General features: G+C 36.2%; 1 protein-coding gene across 2 annotated transcripts in view; it reads left to right on the top strand.

Annotated features, from left to right (window-relative positions):
* Window positions 1-951: 951 nt before the first annotated feature.
* The window catches only part of epb41a (erythrocyte membrane protein band 4.1a), a 157201-nt gene continuing 142747 nt past the window's right edge, over window positions 952-15405 (top strand). For both annotated transcript variants that reach the window (XM_052036179.1, XM_052036180.1), the window contains exons 1-2: window positions 952-1100; window positions 7160-7234. The gene's annotated coding sequence lies outside the window, so the exon portion shown is untranslated. The remainder of the gene's footprint in view (window positions 1101-7159; window positions 7235-15405) is intronic.

The following is a 15405-nucleotide window of genomic DNA, read 5'->3' as shown; positions in this document are numbered from 1 at the left end:
TTGATTTGTAGGAACAGTATGCAAGACAAGTTTTTCACTGTACAGGTGACAATAATAAACCAATACCAATACCAATACCAAATCGTAAAATGCAGATGCTGGAATAGAAACAGAAAATGCTGGAAATACTCAATAGGACCTCTTTTTCTCTTTCTACAGATGTTGAGTGTTTCCAGCATTTTCTGCTTTTATTAATATGATAAACACATCTAAGTAGTGCACTTCATATATAGTGCTAAAAAGTTGTAAATCATACAATAAAAACATTTAAAATATAACACGTTTTGTTGCTGACATCTTCACTTTTTATATTTTTTTGTTATTCCTGCTATCTAGTTTGTGATTGTAATTATTAACATTAGTACTTTGTTATTTTAACTTCCTGAACGGAAAATCGCAAAACAGTGGTTCGTTAAAGAATCACAGAACAGTGGTTATATATTACGCTAATATTCAGGAGGTATTAGATTTAAAACATCTAAACATAGTAAAGCTCGAAGACTCTGGGATGATGTCATAAACCACAAGACTGAGTCTGTTCAGTTTGTCAATGTCATCTCAACCCTCAGGCGTTTTATTGCTTTGGAGAACAGTACAACCTGTGCTACCATATACAGTTAAGAGCTGCGTGGCAATGTTTTGAGGGGATATTTGTTATTGTTGGCAGATGCAGCGGCATGTTCCAAAACACTGAGAACTATCCACTGCTCAGGGTTATGGCCTGAAGCTGCATTGCACCGTATGTTTTCGAAATGCACATGAGTTTTTTTTTACTCTCTCCAAATGAGATTATTGCACGCAAGGCAAGGCTCCTGCAGTCACTCAACGTAACTTCAGAATCTGTGACAGACCATAGGGGCGGGGTTTCCATGGAAGGGCGTAACCTTTGTTTTGAGTGTTGTTCGAGTTAACCAATGCCAATCGGGAAGTTACATGTCAATAAACTGCGGTTGGGGACGGCTACCAATCAGCAGCGGAGGGAGGCGGGAAACATTCCGTCAGCAGGGTAGGTTGTGAGGAGGCTTTTCAGGCCGGGAGAGTACGAGCGGCAGAGGAAAAAGAGGGGGAAAATAAATTAGCCGAGCATCAAGCGACTTGAGGTAAGGCTTTCCTTCACACCCCACAGTCCCCGAGGGGCACTTGGCAGTGTTGTCACGGCTGTTCTACAGCAATATCCCAGGCTTTGAAGCGCGTAACCAGGGCCGGTGCTGGTTGCCAAGGCTTGTTTTCAACGCTTACCTGCAGCGGCCCAGGTAAAGGAGCGGGGGGCTGCGAAGGCAGTGCTATGAGGTTTTCCCTGTTGCAATGAATTTTCAGCCTCCGACTTTTAATAGATCCTTTAGATGTTGTGTGTGATGGAGAGGGGTTGAGGGAGCCACCGGCAGCAGCACTGCGGAATTTGCACCTCGGTCACTCCCCTAGGCAAAGGCACAGGCAGTGGGTGCGGGCAATGGTAGGCACGGTTCCAAGGCCACGCCAGCTTCCTGCTCACCACCACAAATTCTACGTTTGCATGTTTTTTTAAAAAATAAGGGAAACTTTTAAACCGGGAAACCGCTGCAGAGTCTATTAACTGTAATTGGAAGAATGATAAACTGGAAGGGATGGACTGACAGGATTGGAGAGAATGATCTTCATTGAACAAGTCCTTTGTTCTGGAATATAAATGAAATATTGCTTGGCTTACAAAATTTACTGCAGTGTTGACATAATTACTATGTTTTGTTTTAAAGAGGTGCTTGAGTTCCGAGAATAAATCCGTAAACAGAATCATTTTCAAAATCGCCTGCTTCGTTTATTTTCTCTTGTAACTTAAACTGACTATTTGCTCAAATGTTTAGGAATGTTTTGGGTATTTTCCGGGGAACATCCATTAAATCACTATTCAAACTTTTTATTCACATTAAAAGTGCAGAAGTTTTTTGTTGCTGTCAGTACAGCTCTGTAAAGGGATTTATCCGGTGTCTGAATGGCATTAACAGAATCCTGATACACTAATGTCTGTCGTTCATAGATAACTGGCAATACTGATTGTTGTTGCATGACTCTGCTAAATAAGTTCGGTATTTATTTGAGTGGTGAGAGTTTTGTGTTCAGCTTTAAAGCATATTCTGCTTCATAAAAGTTAATACCAGCAATGATGCCTATTTGAGGATTAATTGCTGGAATAAAATTGTTTCGGTACTTGTATAAATAAAGTTTTGAGAAATTTTTATGTATTTTTCTCAACCCGATGACACAATAACCTAGCTACGATCACAACATTCATAAGTGACACTACAAGAGGCATAAAGTTTATTTATTCTCCCTCCCCAAGTACTGTAGAAGCATGATTTACTGGTCACATTTTCTAAAAATGTATCCTTTACAGGATCTGTTTGAGATGAATATTCATCTAGTGACTTTTTTATAAATTCAAACTTTGAGGAAAACTGCCTTTCAAAATTCACGCTGTTGGTATTCTTGGCATTGTTTTAAAACTAATTTGGAAAAGTATCTGGTGATTGCATTGAAGTTGATATAATATAATGTAAAAACATTCTTAAATATTTTCATTGTTTTAGAAAATGCAGAAAAGGCAAACTAAGTTCTAAAAGCTTCCAAGTTTAATTTAGAAATGATTAAAAATACATGATTATTCCCTTTTGAACAGGTTTTGTTGCCTCCGTTTAACAGAGAACATATAGCCAGCAATTGCAGTATAACCCATAGAAACAAACTAAGTTGCATATGGTGTTTATTTAAAAAATCAAAGTTCATTCAAAACAGCTATAGCTATGGTCCACATTAATGTGCAGTTTAATATATCTGAAGTCTCAATTGCTAGAGACAGTCCTGTAAATTGCCCTGAAAATTTCAATAATATTGAAATATCTATAAAATTGACAATGCTGCATTGCCAATACATTTCTCTCATCTGCTATATTTTCATTTAAAGCAGTAACCAGAACTAAACTCTTTCATTGTAGTTGTTGGCAGACATAGATTTATCACTTCTTACACATAGTATTCACATAGTATTTATCACTTCTTACACATAGTGTCCACTTAGTATTATCCACATAGTATTATCACTTAGTATTATCACCTCTTTTTTAAAAAAAAGTAAGATTCCTGTACAGTTCTTTTGGTTGTGTTTCAAATTGATTGACTTATTTACCTTGTGACAGTTTTGATGAAAAAGTATTTTAGATTGCAATGGTTATTTACAATATCAAACATTGCTTTTTTAAATTATTGTTATTGTCACGTGTACTGAGGTACAGTGGAAAAACTTTGTTTTGCATGCCATCCATACAGATCATTTCATTACATCAGTTCGAGGTAGTACAAGGTAAAACAATGAGAGAATACAGAATAAAGTGTTATAGTTACAGAGAAAGTGCAGCATAGGTGGACAATATGCTGCAAGGCCATAACAAGGTAGATTGTGAGGTCAAGAATCCATCTTATCATACTAGGGGGACCATTCAAGAGTTTTATAACAGCAGAAAAGCTGTCCTTGAGCCTGGTAGTACATGCTTTTAGGCTTTTGTATCTTCTGCCCAATGGAAGAAGAGAGGATGTCTGGGATAGGTGGAGTCTTTGATTATGACATCTGCTTTATCAAGACAGCAAGAAGTGTAGACAGAGTCCACAGAGGGGTGGCTGGTTTCTGTAACGTGCTAAGCTGTGTTCACAACTCTCTGCAGTTTCTGGCAGACTCGGGCAGGGTAGTTGCCATAAGAAACCATGATGCATCCAGATAGGATGCTTTCTGTGGTGCATCAATTAGATATTGGTGAGAGTCAAAGGGGCATACCAAATTTCTTTAACCTCCAGAGGAAGTGGAGGTGCTGGTGCACTTTTTTGGCCATGCCATCCATGTGGTTGGACCTGGACAGGCTGTTGGTGATGTTCACTCCTAGGAACCTGAAGCTCTCAACCCTCTTGATCTTGGCACCATTGATGTAGACAGGAGCATATGCACGACCCTTCCTGAAGTCAATGACCAGTCTTTTGTTTTGCTGATATTGAGGGAAATGTTGTTGTCATGGCACCATGCCACTCATCTGTCTCTTTCCTGTACTCCAACTTATCGTTGTTTGAGATTTGGCCCTCTGTGGTGGTATCATCTGCAAACTTGCAGATGGAGTTAGAGCAGAATCTGGCCATACATTTGTGAGTGTGTAGAGAGTTGACGAAATTGTTTTGTTATTGTCACATTGAGGTACAGTGAAAAATTTTGTTTTGCATGCCATCCATACAGATCACTTCATTACAACAGTGAATTGAGGTAGTACAAGGGAAAACAATAACAGAATGCAGAATAAAGTGTTACAGTTACAGAGAGAGTGCAGGCAGACAATAAGATGCAAGGCCATAACGAGGTATTTTGTGAGGTTAAGAGTCCACCTTATTGTACTTGGGAACTGTTCTATTGTCTTATAACAGAGGAATAGAAACTGTCCTTGCGCCTGGTGGTATGTACTTTCAGGATTTTGTATCTTCTGCTCAATGGAAGGGGGGAGAAAGAGAATTCCCAGGGTGGGTGGGGTCTTTGGTTATGTTGTCTGCTTTACAGAGGCAGCAAGGAGTGTAGACAGTCTTGGAGGGCAGGCTGGTTTCCATAATGTGCTGAGCTGTGTCCACAACTCTGCAATTTCTTGCAGTCACAGGCTGGGCAGTTGCCATACCAAGCCATGATGCATCCAGAAAGAACACTTCAGAATAAATTAGTGTGGTAGAAAGCGTTATTTAAAAAAAAAATTCTGGTAAAAAGTTAATGACCTGAATTGTTAACTCGTTCTTGAACAAATATTAAGTATTTCTAATATTTCATTCTAGTGTTTCATTTCAGCTTTCTGACATCCATATTACTTTGGTTTCGTATTTTTTAATCTGGTTAACAATCTATGAATAATGTCACTGGTTTATATCAACCTGAACTATTTGTTTCCATAACTAACTAAGTGAAGTTTAACATTGAACTTTGAAAACATGACTAATAAAGATATTATATTAATTCAATAACTTGTATAATGTGGCTGGATAATCAATACCAAATAAATTGAATTTTTTTCAGCTGCAAAAAGTGAGCTGATGTAGCTTGTTCTTTTGTAATTTTCAGTTCTATATGTAATGGATGAGGTTAGATGAATCAACCTTCAAAATATACATGATACTTTAGACTATAAGAGCTTGAACAGTTTTAACAACAATACAATATTGTGGGGTTTAGATGTTTTCAGCTATTCAAAACCTGTGTGGAAAAGCAACAGACCATTAGGTGCTAAGGCACTAATTAAGATTGTTCTTGATTATCACTGTGCATCAGCAATGGGGAAGTATTGGAACAGTTACCTCAATTGTTAGTATGCAAATATGTGGATCATGGACAATCTCGTGGCTGCATTTTTTAGCTCATGAATAGTATGCTTTCCAGAACATTATGAATTGATAACTGTACAGCTGAGCAGAGTATTGAAGATGATCGATTTGATCTAGCTGGTTATAGCTTGTCACGTGTAGCTATCACCTGATGTGGGGAAACTTGTGGTAAGGTTTAAAACTGATTTCCTACAATGATACTTGTACGACTTCAGTCTATTGGCAAGAATACCCTGACAATCCATTTTCATTGTAGTACTGTTGAGCACAGAGCAATGTTATTTTCATTGTTTCCATAGATCTGAGTACTGAACCAACTTCTTCACTGGGATCAACCAGCTGGATTGCAATGACATTTTTCCATTACTGTGAATCCTAAATTCCAAGATGGTATAATTATGGGAACTAGCCTTTTAACTTTTGCAATACTGACTGCTTTTGGTTTAGTAATTTTTTGCAGTTATTCTATTACTGGTTTTTAAGGCTTTAATTTCAAGTGCAGTTCGTATAATTGAACATCAAGTGACTATCAATAAAATACAAGGCAGCACCAGTAAATGATTAAGGTGATCTGCTTTGTTCATTACATACTAGAGCTGGTATTATCTGTGCTAGTGTAGCCTATTTCTAGGCATAAGTGATGTGTTGATTATAGATAATGGATCTGGGTATGTGTTTTTAATGGAAGTGTAGATTATTTTACTTGCATATTATGACAGAAAATGGCTGTTCAGCCTATCGGTTTCAGGTTGCCTCTCAGTGAATCAACACTGTCAGTCCCATTAACTCCCCTTTTTGCTACTAATAGGTTAGTAAGTTAACTAAGTAGGAGCCAGAGCAATCAGTGGAAACCCAAGCAGAGAACTTGTAAACTCCATGTGGGCAGCACTTAAGGTCAGTCAGGACTGAAATTTTGTCCCTGGAGCTATAAGGCAGCAATGCTAACTGCTTCAGCACTGTGCGCTTCAGGTATCTTTTTAAGCTGCAGTTAAAAGATGATTTTTTAAATATATATGTATAAACTGCTTGCAGGTATAGCTCTTTTCATGTTCTTGGGATGTCACAGAGCTCTTTACAACTAATGTTATGCAAACAGTAGGACAGATTAAATTATTCTGTAGTCTTGCAACACTGAATCCTTGCATAGGTATAGGATGGAGAGTTGGTAGTATTCATACTCTGTGTAATTTATTGGTATATTAAACTGATGTGGTAAAACCAATAATGTATGAACTATTGTGAGGGTCATTGTTGACACAATTGTTACTGATGGCATTATTGCCAAAGTTGTATTAATTAGATACAATTAATCAGATTGTTGAACAGTAATTTTATTTTAATTTTTGGAACTTTTTTTTGAGGAGAGATTCCTGTCTACAAATTTAATCCAGCATCAGATTGAGGTTTACCAATGAAGACTGCTAATTGTAGGTACAAGATCTGGAACTCCTCCACAAAGCAAGCTGGCAGTGTCATTTATAAATCATTAATGTACTTGTATTACTAAGCTTTCTTGGCTTTACTTGAGCAACTAACATGTACAGTTTAAATGACCAGGAACATGCTGTTTGGTTATTGATCTGAACAATGATGGTAGTAAAACCAAAATGTTTTTTGTGTAGCTGATTTACTACAATATCACTTTGTCACTGGATGGTTATGAGATTCATTCTTGGGCCAGTATATTTGTTAATAAAACTAATGTTATGTATATGAAGAAGTTGGCTCTTTGTATCTGCATACAATCTGCAATTGATAATCACTATTTTAAACCATTTTTATTTTAAAGGTGAAATTTGCAGACGATTAGGCAGCCAATGAATTACTCTGGCAGACCTTAAATATGGTGCAGGATTGTGATTCTGTAAGTAATGTATTCATTTACACTGATGCTGGAAATGTTTTGTTATAATATAAAACCATTTTCTCCTGTTTTGTTTTATAACTGAGATTTTTTTTTCTTTGTATGTTTTGGTTCAACTACTTGATTTATTTTAATATCCAAGTCGGGATATTATGTCAGCATCATGAAGTGCAGAACAATGTTGTGGTCAACTTTGGTACATATCCCCTTTGCAATAAACCACTGATAACAGATCATTTTCTTTCTCCTATCCATTACTTACTTACTTTTCCTCTCTGGGAGTGGTGCAGTGCCATAAATGTAGTAGGTTACTTGTCACTTCAAAACATTTCAATAGGTAATGACTTATCCTGCAGTTTCCACTGTAACTCTGCAATTAAAAGAATATCAACTCGACCAGGAAATTTGTATGCTTAACCTTTCTGAACAGAATTGATAGTTTATTTGATATCCATTCCAAATATGTCTATTATTTCAAAATTTATACAAATTCAAATATTATTATATTTTGGACATTGATGAGATTGCACACTTCCAGTCCAATATGTTATTGTTCGGTTATAGTTATCTGAAGCCAGGCTACATGATTGTTCAGTGTAAATTTTGATACTGGTTAGTCATTGAATTGCACATCTGAATTATTTTTTCCCTTCATTTTCCATGCAACACTTTGGATGAAAATGGCTGTTGTACAAATGGTATGATACAATGCTCATCATTTTGGTGAGTACTGAGCCTCTTAAAGTTCTATAAAATTTAGTTTTAAAAAAATGCTAATGTTATAGCTAGATTTTCTTTAAATTAATGATTATGTCCCTGAGTTACACTGATGTACTTGAGATTGATTGTAAGGCTTGAATATTTTAACCATGATAGTTTTAATGTTACTGGATAGTCTATAGAATGTTGGTCTTGATGGTTGTGTTCTATTGAATTCCAGTAATCTTTATCCAGTGCTTAACCAGGCCTTCATTTCTAACGTCATAATTTGTCTACTCTCCCCTGATTTCTCAATTGTCTCTTGCTTTTGGTAACCCCAAACCCCACTTCTTTTGCCTTCTATATGACTTTAATGCAATATTGTGATCTCAGTTCAACAACAACCTTAAATATTTGGTTCTAGGGTTCAGTCAAACAAGTGTATTTCAGTTGATGTTACTGTTTACCATAGTGATAATATGTTTCTTTGTATTTATAATACCTGCTACTTACACAATTGTCACCTTGTGCTAACTTTTTAATTTTTTTGCCCTAACTCTCAATTCTAATAGGGAAGTACTAAAATTGGTGTCTGTAATTGTTGCCAAAACACTTACAGAAATGTTATTTTGGGATTTTCTTTGCAACAGTTCATTGAGTAAAAGTTCAGAATAAGTTTGACAACTGTCCTGAAACCTGATTGAAATCTTGCTAGAAATTAAAAGTGACCAGCATAATTCTGTGTACACTGATTTAATTATTTCTATTCAAGGCTGGCCTTGTAGTCAAACTACAGATAAGCAGTTGTAAGTTTGTAATTTGTCTCCTACAGTCTAATGATTTAGATAGCAATTTTTAATTTTTTTTTAAAGTTATGTATTTCAAATTGGATGTTATTTATTATGACTCTTTGGGGGGAAAACATCTTAATGTTGTTTTCATTTTGATGGCTAGACTGATTGTGAAGTACTGCAATGTTTGTGTTTGCAGTCTATTGAATAATGACATGTTAGTGTATTCATACAATGAAAGAGTACACCCTTTTATGTTTATATATTTATTCATGCTATGTGAGTGTTACCAACCAAGGCTAGCATTTACTGCCTTCAGTATGATGGTGATGAACTACCTTCTTGAACCATTGCAGCTTATGTGGTAAAGGTATTCTGGAAGTGCTGTCAGATTTTTGATTTGGCAAATAAGGAAAATGGGGTGTATCTTGGAAGGAAACTTGCAGGTGGAAGCATGCCTATACCTGCAATCCTTGCCCTTCTAGGTTTCAGTAGGTGAATTTGGTCAGTGGTTTTGAAGAATCCTCAGCAGGTTATTTGGCAGTACAACTCGTAGATGGTGCACACTACAGTATGGTGTACTGGTGATGGAAGAAACTATTAATGTTTAATGTGGTGTATAGGGAACCAGTCACAATCCCTGCTCATTGACTCTCATCTCTGCTAGCAGCACTCAACTCCAGATTAAGTTATGGCCTCGGCCCAAACACTGACAAAGGAGTTCAGTTCCAGAAATGAAAGTGACAGTCTGTGGTATCAAGGCAACAACTGACAAGCATGTGGCACTAGGGAGCTTCAGTAAAATTAAGTTTATGTAAATCCACTGGCTTGTGCAATACCTAGTACGAAAGAACATTATCAGGCATGATTTCAGCTGCAGGACATTACAGCAGGAATTCTTTTTCAATGGTGTGAAGTTTTTAACTTCATTGAAATTCAATATTTTTCGCCTTCCAAAGCACAAAGTGGCTGAAGCTATTAAGTCTACTATCTTGACTGACTTCTGTAGCAATTCATGTTCATCCATTCAGTTCATCATTTTGCCTTGGTTTTCCAGAGATCTCCATCCGATAGACCTAAGACAGAGCAGACCATCTCCACTACTTGATTGGCCCTCCCATCTACCACCCTAAGCATTCATTCCCTCTGCCACACTGCCTGTGGTGTGCACCATCTACCATCTGCTTGCCCAGACTACTTTAAAAGCACCTCCCAAAACTCTAAACCTCTATTTTCAAGAAAGACAAGAGCACCAAGTGAAGAGAAATACATCAGTCCACCTGCAGGTTCCCCTCCAAATTTCACACCATCTTGATTTGGAAATGTATCATGTTCATCATCCCTAGGTCTAAATCCTGGAAACTCCATCGCCAAGAGCACTGTGGGAAACCTAAGCAAGAAAATTTGCAGTGGTTCAAGAGTCTGCTCACCATTCCCTTCTCAAAGGCATTTGGGAAAGAGAAATATATACTGGCCTTGGTAGTGATGCCTGGATCCTGAAACTAATTTTTAAAAACCTTCCAGCATCTGATTAGTGGCATTTTCATGCAATGGTGAATGATAACATAACATTTCAGATGTTCTGTTTTCATTTGTTTACAGACTTGGAGTTGAAAAGTTACTCAGTTCAACAGGAAAAAAACACACTTGTTAAGTAGTTGAATATAAATAATTTGTAGGTTAACCGGCCACATATCAGCTTTCCCTGGGCTAGAATCACTTTTAGATGGGATGGTATTAGGCTGGGTCCCTTATTATGTAATGGTTCTTGCACTTTTTTTCTTTTCCCCAATACTAACAAACATGTTTCCAAGATAGATCTACTCTGTGTGCTGTAATAGTTGAAATGGAGATAAATAACATTGGTTTCCAGCTTCTATTGTGCCAGGATTTTGTTTGCCGATTAAGAATCTTGCAAGTGATGATGGAAAAAAAATTATCCCTGCATGTCAGTCAATAATGTCCTTAATGGAAAATGATGGTATTTTGATAATCTCATTGCTCTTGTCCTTCTATGTGTCGAGGCTTGGTGCTGTCAAACTAATGTTGGTGACTTGCTGCTAACATCTTGTATATGGTATGGACAACCATTGTATAGGTTAAAAATACATTAAATTGACCATTTAGGGTAGATCTTTTGTTTGGTTGACTGCAGCACCTTGATTGTGTTGAGCTTTTTAAATTGGTGCAGCTGCACCCAGACAGGCAAATGATGATGCCTTGATCAGAACCTTGTAAATAGTGATCAGATATTCTGGAACAATGACTCTAGTGTTGTCTGTAATACATTGCAGCTTCTGCCATGCTTTTATAGCCAAGCTTTGACATAGCAAAGCTTCTTGTCAACAAAAACCCTTAAGGTGGGTTTAGTTAATGGTAGTGATGATTGGTTTGGCAGGAGGCAGTTGCCTGTCTTTTATGGGGACTCTTTTAACCCGTTTCCACATTTATTTGCTTTAGATATTATTTACAGCTTATTAGCCCAATCCTGGATGTTATTAAAGTGTTGACATAGGTTAGCATGGCCTGCTTTTGTCTCAGTGGAGCTATGAACTAATCCAAAAACTTTGCAATCATTGGGTCTTTGGTGAATCAGATACAATGGTTGAGTCTGGATCTTATTACATCAGCTCTCAGGGAACACTGACCATCTTTCTGCATGACAGGTAGCACTATTGGCTAAATGCTTGTCTTTTGCTGGTATTATTTGCACATTTTCAGTTGTAGGTTTCCTTGCTGCTGAGAGAACCACTTTATTTATGGAGACTTGCATTAGAATTTCACCATTTCCCTTCACTGAATCTTCCAACTACAAAGTCTGTTTTCTTTGTGAATACCAACTTTTTTTTTGCTTCTTTTGAAGTATTCATTTGGGACCTTGCCTATACCTTTTTGCTCCATGCACAGGTTGACCCTGTTGTCCCTAATAGGCACTACTCTTTCCCTGGTTATTCTGTTGCCCTTTATATACTTTATAAAACGCCTTCAGATTTACCTTGATCCTGTCTGCCAGTGATATTTCATGACCTCTTTGCCTTCCTAATTTCCTTTTTAAGTATCTCCCTAAACCTTTTTATACTCTTGATGGGTCTTCCCCCATCTTTAGTTCTCTATATCTGCCATAGGCTTTATCCAGCCTCCACAGTTCCCTTTATTCGTTACCCTTGGCTTTCACCTTTTACAGGAACACGTTGGCCTTGAATTCTTGCTATTTCTCCTTTGAATGCAGATGTAGACTTGCCTGCAAGTAAATGGCCCTCGTCTACTTTTGCCAAGTCGAGAATTATTTTAATGATATTGGCTTCTCCCAGTTTAAGACCTTTTTATTCCTGGTCTATCCCTATCTTTCTCCATAATGTTTGAAATATATGAAGTTATGGTCACTATCTCCAAAATGCTCCCCCACTGACAGTCCCTCCACATGACTAGCTATATTCCCCAAGATAAAGTCTAGTAATCCTTCTTCCCTCATTGATCTATCTACATACTGTGTCAAAAAACTCTCCGGGGGACACCTCAAAAACTTGCCCCCTTCTGAGCCTTTTGTGTTATTGGCAATCCTAGTTGATATTGGGGAAATTGAAATTCTTTAATACTACAAGCCTATATTTATCACATTTTTCTGCTATTTGCCTACATATCTGTACCTCTATCTCCTGTTGACTGTCAGGAGGTCTGTGATGCTCCTAGCAAAGTGACAGCACCCTTTCTGTTCCTAACTTTTACACATACGGCCTTGTCCGAGGAGTCTTTTAGAATATCCTTCCTTAATAATGAAGTAAAGCATTGCTTGATTAACAGCATAATTCCACCTCCTCCTTTACAGCCCCCCCTCTGGCTTGGCAGAAAATTCCGTACCCTGAGATACTGAGTTGCCAGTCCTGTTCATCTTTTAACCATGTCTTGGTAATGGCAACCATATTATACTCCCATATTGTTAATTAACACTTTGAGTTCATCTACCTTAGTAGTGTCTATTTAAAATAGATGCAATTTGGCTTTGTATTCCCCTCATTCATTTACCCAACTGCTCTGCCTCTTGGACTTACAAACTTTTTCTCCTCTAGGTGACTGTACCTCTCATCTGAATTTCTACTATGAGCCCCATTCCCCTGCTAACTTGGTTTAAATTTTCCCTGACTGCACTGACAAACCTCCCCACAAAGATATTGAGGTACAGCCCGACCACCTTCCCCAGAATTGGTCTCAATGATCCAAGAATCTTTCTTTCTTTTTCAATCTTTTTATTAGTTTTCAAATTAATACAGATTGATATATAGCATCAATATTTATACATGTAATACAAAGAGATCAGGATAACAATCATAGCATAGATAATCATAAAGAACAATAAAATATTTAAAAAATCTGTAGATCCAACAATCTCTTAGTAAATGAATATATTATAAAAGAAAGGAAAGAAAAAGATTTATTATATAAATTAAAAATCAAATCAATAAGAAAAATTGTAAACAATATAAACTAAACAAGAAAATTTTTTTTAAAAATAAAAACAAAAAAAAGAAAAAAAAAGAAAAAAAAAACTGGGCTAAAATTTCTCAGTAGAAACAGAGCAATATTATGTCGTCAAGTTCGTTCCTCCAGGTTAGAAAGTTATTGAAAGGGGATCTGCATCATATGAAAATATTGAATAAATGGACTCTAAATATCTTCAAATTTAAGCAAAGGATCGACAGTACCACTCCTAATTTTTTCCAAGTTTAAACATGATATAGTTTGAGAAAACCATTGAAAAGTAGTAGGGGGTATTGGATCCTTCCATTTAAGCAAAATGGATCGTTTGGCCATTAATGTAGCAAAAGCAATCATACGGTTAGCAGAAGCAGATAAATGGCCAGACTGTATCCTTGGTAATCCAAAAATTGCAGTAATAGGGTGAGGTTGTAAATCAATCTTCAATACGTTTGAAATAATGTTAAAAATGTCTTTCCAATATTTTTCCAGAAGAGGACAGGACCAAAACATATGTGTCAAAGAAACCACATTCCATTTACATCTAACACATATAGGATTTATATGGTTATAAAAACGAGCTAACTTATCTTTGGACATATGGGTCCTGTGGACTGCCTTAAACTGTATCAACGAGTGTCTGGCACACATTGAAGATGTATTAACTAAATGAAGAATTTTCTTCCAAGTCACTATAGGTATAGATGTCTGGAGTTCACTTTCCCATTCATTCTTAATTTTGTCTAATGATTCTAGACGTATTTTCATAATTAAATCATAAATTATTGCTATCAAGCCCTTCTGATAAGGATTAAGACCTAAAATTTTTTCCATAGTTTCAATTTTGTATGGTGTCGGAAAAGAGGGTATAGTAGTTTTTAAAAAATTTCTAATCTGCAAATATCAAAAAAGTGTGATCTAGGCAAATTATATTTATTAGACAATTGTTCAAAAGATGAAAAACAGTTATCAATGAATAGATCACGAAAACATACTATTCCCTTCCTTTTCCATATGGAAAAACCTGAGTCAGCTCTGGATGGATGAAAGAAAAAATTAGATTGAATGGGACTTGACAAATTAAATTCATTCAATGCAAAAAATTGATGAAATTGAAACCATATTCGTATTGTATGTTTAACAATTGGGTTAGTTGCATGTTTACTTAACTTGGTAAGTGCAAAAGGGAGTGAAGCACCTAAAATGCAAACTAATGAAAATTCAAGAACTGATTGGTGCTCAAGGCATACCCATTTGGGGCATTGAATTACATCAGAGTCTTGTATCCAAAAAATTAAATATCTGATATTAATTGCCCAATAATATAATCTAAAGTTAGGCAAGGCCAAACCACCATCCTTTTTTAGTTTTTGTAAATATTTCTTACTTAACCTTGGGTTTTTATTCTGCCAAATATATGAAAGAATTTTAGAATCAATAGTGTCAAAAAAAGATTTTGGGACAAAAGTTGGAATCGCTTGAAATAAATATAAAAATTTTGGTAAAATATTCATCTTAATAGCATTAATTCGGCCTACCAATGATAAAGACAGTGGAGACCACTTAGTAAATAATTGTTTAACATGGTCAATTAAAGGCAATAGATTAGCTTTAAATAAGTCCTTATGTTTCTTGGTAATTTTAAAACCTAAATACATAAAATAGTCAGTTACCAATCTGAAAGGTAATTGCCTATAAATTGGGGTTTGCATATTCAATGGAAAAAGTTCACTCTTATTAAGATTTAATCTATAGCCAGAAAAAACACTAAACTGATCTAGTAATGATAGTACTGCGGGGATAGATTCATCTGGATTAGAAATATAAAGTAACAGGTCATCTGCGTAGAGAGATTTCTTATGAATCATCTGTCCGCAAGTAATGCCACATACATTTGAAGTGTCCCGAAGTGCAATAGCCAAGGGTTCTAAAGCTATATCAAATAATAAAGGGCTTAATGGGCAACCTTGTCTAGTACCTCGAAAAAGCCTAAACAAAGGAGATCTTTGATTATTAGTGAGTATTGAAGCCATAGGTGTATAATAAATCATTTAAATCACATATAAATTTAGGGCTAAAATTAAATTTTTGAAGTGTAGTGAATAGATATTCCCATTTGACTCTGTCAAATGCCTTTTCAGCATCTATTGAAACAACACATTCTGGAATTTGGGATGAAAGGGTATATATAATATTCATTAATCTCCT

The sequence above is a fragment of the Pristis pectinata genome, chromosome 22 (assembly GCF_009764475.1).
Source record: "Pristis pectinata isolate sPriPec2 chromosome 22, sPriPec2.1.pri, whole genome shotgun sequence".
NCBI classification, from domain to species: Eukaryota; Metazoa; Chordata; class Chondrichthyes; order Rhinopristiformes; family Pristidae; genus Pristis; species Pristis pectinata.
The sequence above is the reverse complement of the archived record's forward strand: the minus strand, read 5'-3'. Positions and strand labels throughout refer to the sequence as shown.